We start from the raw sequence: 7449 nt of genomic DNA on the forward strand, positions 1-7449 counted from the left end.
GCCGGAGCCACCGGCAGCCGCCACACACGCCGCCGGCCGCCATGTTCGAGGCCGCCGGCTGCGGGGCACTGCGGGGACACCGAGAGCGGCGTGGACCAGCCCAGGCGCCCGACCCTCCCGCGCCCCTGAGCCCGGTACTCACGTGAGATAACGGCCCAAAGAGTCGGGTAAAGCGTCTTCTCTTTTTCGGCGGAATTTTTAAAGAGGGATGTGGTTACCTTGAGCAGAAATACCCAAGGCGGCCTGGGCCATAGGCTGCGGGGACGACGTGGGGAAAACGCGCGGCACCGACACCAGCTGAGTAGCAGTGGCGGCGGCAGCCGAACTGGAGAAATGGAGCGGCGCGAGAAAAAAAGAAAAGCGCGAACTGGGTGGGGAGAGGATTCAGCCTCGTCACTCCGCAGAGCAGCAGAGCGAGAAGGATGAGAAGAGCAGAGCAAGCGACAACCAGGGAGAGAAACGGAAACACCGCGGCCGAGAGTTGAGCCAGAGAGTGTGGGAAGGCGGTGCCAGAGACGCCAGTATTTATACTCAGAGGGCGGGGCCTGTTGACGTCACAGACGGCCGGTCGGCCGCGCGAGAGGGGTGGGGCCTGGGCGGCCCGGGAATGTGGGAGGGGCGGAAGGGGAAGGACAGCCTTGCGCAGTTAGGGGGCCGAAGGGCGGGCCCACTGGGCCCTGCAGGTGCTGGCCAGGCGCTCGCTTCCCGCCCTCGCGCGGCCCGCCGCTCCCCAGCGGGCGGCTAGACTGGTAGGCGGGGCAGAGAGCGCGCGGCCCGGCGGATCGCAGAGCGCGCCCTCGCCCTTGCGGCGCCTGCGCTCCACGCCAGCAGCGAACGATCCGCTTTGTGAGCCGGCGGCTAGTCCGTGCTGACGGCAACCTTCGGGATCGTCCTGGGTCCTCGTCTTAGCGACACCAGTATTTCAGGGGAGGCGAGTAGGCGCCATCACCGAGCTTTCTCCGTGCTCTAGTTTATGTAAGAACTGTCGACTATGCCCGGGGACTGTATACCGAGGGAGAGGTTCCCGCCTCTCCACGGGATGCGGAGCTCCGTTATGGAAACGAGTTCCCCATAGCCAGCAAGAACCAGTCTGGTGTGGTTACTGAGGCTTTGATCGCACCAGAATGTACCTCCGTGTTCGCGTGTTGCAATATGGTGCAGTAGAATCTCTTTTTAATGTGGCTTTTCTTTGTCTTCATTTTCAAAAAGGGTTGATGCAGTCAGACCCAGCCCTATTAAAGCAGGGCCAGCGTTGCTGAAGTTACATGACTTTAAGGCACATTTCTTTAATCCCCTGTATTTCCCTTTTGAAGTCATTTTTAATTTTTTATTCTTTTGTTTTGTTTCTCCAGAAAGGATTTCTCTGTGCAGCCCTAGCTGTCCTGGAACTCCTTTTATATACCAGGCTAGCCTTGAACTCTACCTGTCTCTGTCTCCCTGGTGCTGGTACTAAAGGCATGTGCCACCACACCAGGATTTTTCTATTCTTTAATAAACTTTTATTACCAAAGTAAGATGACTTATGTAACTCTTCCCGCCCCCCCCCCACGTTTAAAATCCTTTTTCTAGCTGGATGTGGTGGTGCATGCCTTTAATGCCAGCGCTGGGAAGCCAGAAGCTGGTGGATCTCTTGAGTTCGAAATTAGCCTGGTTTCTAGACAGCTTGAGCCACACATAGTGAGATCCTGTCTGGAAAAGCAACACAAAACAAAGGCCATTTTAGCACTAGCTGTCAGTCCCAGCCTACTAAATCTTTGCAACTCCAGACTCAGCACAATGAATGGGAGGGACAGGCACACAGGGTACTTCTCTGTAGCTGAAACTGACCTCCAAATAGCGAGTCTCCTGCCTCAACTTCAGGGGATTAGATAACAGGCTTGTTATCTATGTTATCTTGATGATGCCCCTCCAAAGTAAGATCTTTTAAAGTAAGACCCTGAGCACCCTCCCACCCCACCCCCGTCACATTCTTCACTCCATTTACCTGGTAAGGCCAGAATGTTTCTGAGGTAGGGAGCATTACAAGTTGGGAGCTATGAGCTCAATTTCTGGATTTTGTTTTCCCTATTTTTCTAGACGTGTCTTAGCTTTCTCTTACCTTCTCCCTCTCCATCCCTCTCTCCCCTCCCCTTTTCCTTTTTTGAGACTGGAAGTTCACATGTAGCCCATGCTGGCCTTGAATTCATGTCAATCCTGACTTAACAAATCATGATCCACTTTTGGTAATTTCTTATCCATTCAGACCACAGCAACTTCCCAAGGAGGCTCTCACCCACCTGAACACACCATTTGTTTGTTTACAGTCTAGCAGGAGAAATGGAACGTTCATAAAATAACCAAATCGTTGGCAGATAACAAGGTAAATGCTGCGAGGAACTAAGTAGAAGGAAGAAATTGCTGCGTCTAACAGAAAGGTTCCCGGAAAACAGTTCAGAGTGAATCTGGGGCCTATGTTCCAGGGAAACAGGATTCTGAGAGCCAGTATTCTGGCAAAGGAAGCAGATGAGAGAAAGGACAGAAATGGGCGGGTTAGAGAACTGGGAGTGGTTCCACTCTAGAGGCGTGGTTGGAAAGGAGAATAAATAAACAGTTACAATTAGGGAGAGATGAGGAAGGGATTAGAACTTGCCCTTCATTCTAGAAACATTTTAAATAGGGACATAATATTGACTATTATACTCAATGTCATATACATATGACTAAATTCCATGATATGCTACTAATTTTATTTGATTCATGGTCTCACTATGTAGCCCAGACCTCCCAGTCATCCTGACTCTGCCTCCCTATTGCTGGGATTACAGTAGTATACCACCACACACCAAGAGATGTTTTAAAAGATTATTTAGTGGACTGCAATGGAGAAGATAGATAGTTTGGCGGAAACAAACTCAATCTTACTAAGAAATTCAACATGTCAGTGTATCCCCAGAACTGGGGAGGCACAGGCATGAGGGACGTTCCAGGCCAGCCAAGTCTACACTGTAAGACCCTGACTCACAACAATAGCGATACTCCCACCTTCTCCCCCCAAAATACCCCAAAACATATGTGATGGTACATGCCTGTCATCCTAGGAAGAGATAGTAAAATGCAGAAAGATTGCTATAAATTTGAGACCATTCAGCCTGGATGAGAGAACCACCTTCAAAAGAAAGAAACCCAAATTCAAGTGGTCCCCTGGAAATAGGGAGATGTAGAGCCCTTTGGTGTGAGTTGGGGAGCACCAATTGTTAGACACAATTGAAATGTGGCACTGTATAAGTGGTGGAAGTTAAGCAGAATACCTAAAAAAAATGCTAGGGAGAATGGACATGGGCAAAAAGGGCCAAGAGGACTTGGCCAAGAGGACTTGGTCAGAAAGTAGAGAATTCGAAGAGTGTACTATCAAGTCATTGAAAGTGGGGTTCCAATACAGAATGAGTTGTCATATCTCTGAAATAGGATAAAAAAGAGCTGCTAGTGGTAGAAATGCAATAATGTTGGTAAACTCGAACCTCATGTTGTTTGGCTTTTTATCAAAGGCATTGGGAAAGACAATCTTGAGGGTTAATTCTTTTTTTTAGAAAATATTATAAAGATAGGAAGAAAAAAACCCCTGAGTTTTGACAGGAAGAGCATTTGAGAACCAAGTACAGTCATTAGTGGAGAAAGGGTCTGAAAAGTTATTTGAGGTTTTCCATTGCCCAGTTTCAGTGGAGTAGGAGGGCAGGAGGTTGCAGAAGTTCAAGAGAGGAGCAGCTTAAGGCCGGAATGTTGACCTCTCTGCGTGGTAGGGTACTGGACAGGAGCCTAATCCAACATTTACAGCAGGAAGGATTCAGCAGCGTTAACTGAAACTATGTAGCCATGTGTATTTAAATTGAAAGAACAATGTTACCTTTTAATGAACACAAGAAACTTGAAAATTGTAACCAGTTGAGATAGACAACATATTAGGGAATTAATAGAATGATGACTATCTAATGAGAACAGCATATTTAATTATGTTTGAGGTTTGGGGTTTGGATTATTTTGCCAAGTCAAGTTACTCATACACAAATCCACAGGTAGTGCCAGTGAAAATATTATTAAATAGAGAGCCCCAAGATTAAAATCATAATTGCATTTACACTTAGGTCATTCTGATCCACTGATTCAAAACTACTTACCTGCTTTTGTGCCAATAGATAGAAAAGATTGAATAAATTTATAGATAAAGATAAGTCACTCAAAAATAGGTGAGCATAAACTCACTGGTCTCTAATAAAAATCACATGTAGTCAGTCAGTCATATAAGTAAATATGACCAATAATAAATTGAGAAAAAAAATCTCAGTAAGAGCTGCGGTTTGAATGCTTATGTCCTGATACAGCAGTATTAGCAGATGGGGCCTAATGCAAGCTGGTTAAATGCTGTGGGTAGAGTGACTGGATGAGTACCATTATGAAGAGAAGTGTTCCCTCTACAGGAGCAAGCTCAGGTCCCCACTCCCTCCTTGTTCTTTTTTTTTTTTTTTTTTTTTGGTTTTTCGAGACAGGGGTTCTCTGTGTAGTTCTGGCTGTCCTGGAACTCACTCTGTAGACCAGGCTGGCCTCGAACTCAGAAGCCTCTGCCAGCTTCTCAGAGCCGGCTGCCTCTGCTTCCCAAGTGCTGGGATTAAAGGCGTGCGCCACCACCGCCCGGCTCTCCCTCCTTGTTCTTGAGACCTCCTTATTTTGTTAGGAGATCTCACAGCAAGAATGTCCTTACTAGATCCCAGTCCCTCCATCTTGAATGATTTGTTAAAGCAGTATAAAAGAAGCTAGTCTCAGAAGTTATGGCCAGCCTAGACTATATAGCAAGACCTTGTTGATGGGAGAGGGGAGTTAATGCAAATTTTTATTACTAAAGGAGATTGCTAGAGTATTCCCTATTCTATAGAACCAAAAAAATATAACCATTTTGAGTAAAACTGTCACATCTTGAAACATGAGGTCAGCCGGGCAGTGGTGGCGCACGCCTTTAATCCCAGCACTTGGGAGGCAGAGGCAGGCGGATTTCTGAGTTCGAGGCCAGCCTGGTCTACAGAGTGAGTTCCAGGACAGCCAGGACTATACAGAGAAACCCTGTCTCGAAAAACCAAAAAAAAAAAAAAGAAGAAACATGAGGTCAGTGTGTGCAACTCAGAACAAAACAGTGCTTAGCCTCTGCAAGACCCAGGTTGGATCCTCAGTTCTGAAGAAAAAAAAAAAGCCAAGCAGATAAACAAAAAAATCTCTGATAGTCAGGGATAGTGTTGCATGGGAGATAGCAACAGGAGGACCAGGAGTTAAGGAGCGTCCTTGGGTACAAAGGTCAAGCAAGGCCAATGTGGGCAACCTGAGACTGTGAAGTATAGGGTGCGTGTGTGGGTGTGTGTGTGTGGCAGGTAACATTTAGAACTGACTCCCACAGGTTGTCCTCTGATCACCACATAAACACACATGTACGTATACACACACATATATCACAGATAATTAGTATTTTATAGTAAAAAGTAAAGGTTGTTAAAACAATTCTTTGCCAAGTATAAAGTTCAGATTATATAAACGAATATGTAAAAGTATCCCTTCATGTTATAAATGTAATTCCTTTACTTGGGTGGGGTTTCAGTTTGGATAAGGAATACTTTTATTATGTATCTATACACAGCATAGGAGTAGATCAGTACAGTCGTTGGCCTTCCAGTCTCTTGGTGCCCTGCACCCCAGCATTAGTCATCAGCCAGATCCACATCCACCTAGAGACAGGGTGCAAACCAAGGGGACCAGAGCCCAGCTTCAACACCAAGCGGGAGAAGTTCAAAATGCCCTATTTTATTTCAGTGGCTGTGTGTGTCACTGGATGTAGGTCAGCATTTTAACTTTCCTGAGTGACCTGGATGGTTTCTGATAAGCGAGTCACAAGCAGTACTCTGACGTCTTCTGTTACTTCAAGAAACAACAGATTACTCACTGCTAATTTAAGAGGACCGATTTAGAAATCTACGTCAGAGGCCAAAGTGATAATCAGTTTTACAAGTTAAATGCAATTTACATGACCCATAACTCTGATATTATGTCTTCCTGTGCTCTTTGGTAGTTAGGAAACCCTTGGAAAATTAATTTCATCTCCACTCTGCTGCCAGGCATTGTCTGATGGCAGTATATTGTTTGTTGGGTAGGACAATACATAGTTAGAAAGGTTTGTAGCTCTTATCTCAAAACAGTTGCCCAGGGTAGCCTAACATTTGTTGTCAGGGCTTAGGAAATAGGAGCTCTGAAATCAGCTTCTCTGCTTGAATTGTGGTTTGCTCTATATTCTTTAATAAGTAGTCTAGCTTCGTGAACTAATTCTGCTGCCTAAATGATTGTTCGTACTGGTATCAAGGCGAGAGGCTGAGCTGGTAAAGGCGCCTGCTGCCAAGGCTGAGAAGCTGTGTTCAATCTCAGGGACTCACATGGTAAAAGAGAATCAACTCACCCAGTCATCCTCTGACAGGTACACACAAACTAAACAAAATAAACAACACCCCCCAAACCCTCAGGGGCTGAAGGTGTGCCTTAGTTGGTAAAAAACGTTTACCTAGGATACAGGTGGCTCTGGATTTGTTCACAAGAACAAAAGCAGGAAATGGAGAGGGAAGAAAGAGATTGAAGTGATTCATCAGCTTTTTGGTTAAGATCAAGTATAGAAAGAGAGGGCTAGAGAGACAGCTTGGAGGTTAAAAGCACTTGCTGGTCTTCTAAAGGACTTGGGTTTGACTCTTCAGTGCCCACATGGCATCCCATAATGTGTTGTTGCAGTTCCAAGGGATCCAGTTCCTCCTCCTGACCTCCATGGGCACCAGACTCGTACAGTACGCACTTATACACATGCAGGCAAAACACGTACACTTAAGATATTTGTTTTAGAGAATGAAACTATTACTAGGAATAATAATAGCCCAAGCATGGGGACATAGACCATTAATCCCCACACTTTGGAGACAATGAGTCGATCTTTTAATTTGAGCCTGGTGTACAGAGCCAATTCCAGGACAGCTGCAGTCATACAAAGAAACCTTGACTCAAACAACAACAACAACAACAACAAAGAATGGCAATGGAAAGGGGAAATGGAAAATGTAATTAGATACAGTGTCACAGCCTGTATTCTCAGTTACCAGGGACTGAGACGAAGATTGGAGTTAGAGACCAGTCTAGGCAGAGACATAAGAGATCCACATATAAACTGTGTGTGCCTGTGCCTGTGCCTGTGCCTGTGCCTGTGCCTGTGACTGTGCCTGTGCCTGTGCCTGTGCCTGTGCCTGTGACTGTGACTGTGCCTGTGCCTCTCCCTGTGGTGTCTGTGCCTGTGCCTCTGCCTGTGGTGCCTGTGTCTGTGTCTGTGCCTGTGACTGTGCCTGTGACTGTGCCTGTAGTGTCTGTGCCTGTGCCTGTGCCTGTGCCTGTGCCTGTGCCTGTGCC

The 7449-nt window shown here is 46.3% G+C and overlaps 1 protein-coding gene across 3 annotated transcripts in view; it reads right to left on the minus strand.

Annotated features, from left to right (window-relative positions):
- The window catches only part of Azin1 (antizyme inhibitor 1), a 34104-nt gene extending 33574 nt beyond the window's left edge, over window positions 1-530 (minus strand). For 2 of the 3 annotated variants that reach the window (XM_028766372.1, XM_028766361.1), the window contains exon 1: window positions 143-497. The gene's annotated coding sequence lies outside the window, so the exon portion shown is untranslated. Of the gene's footprint in view, window positions 1-142 lie in introns of all 3 variants that reach the window. The other variant, XM_028766351.1, reaches the window with a different exon arrangement.
- Window positions 531-7449: the final 6919 nt, after the last annotated feature.

The sequence above is a fragment of the Grammomys surdaster genome, unplaced genomic scaffold (genome assembly GCF_004785775.1).
Source record: "Grammomys surdaster isolate TR1022 unplaced genomic scaffold, NIH_TR_1.0 63, whole genome shotgun sequence".
NCBI classification, from domain to species: Eukaryota; Metazoa; Chordata; class Mammalia; order Rodentia; family Muridae; genus Grammomys; species Grammomys surdaster.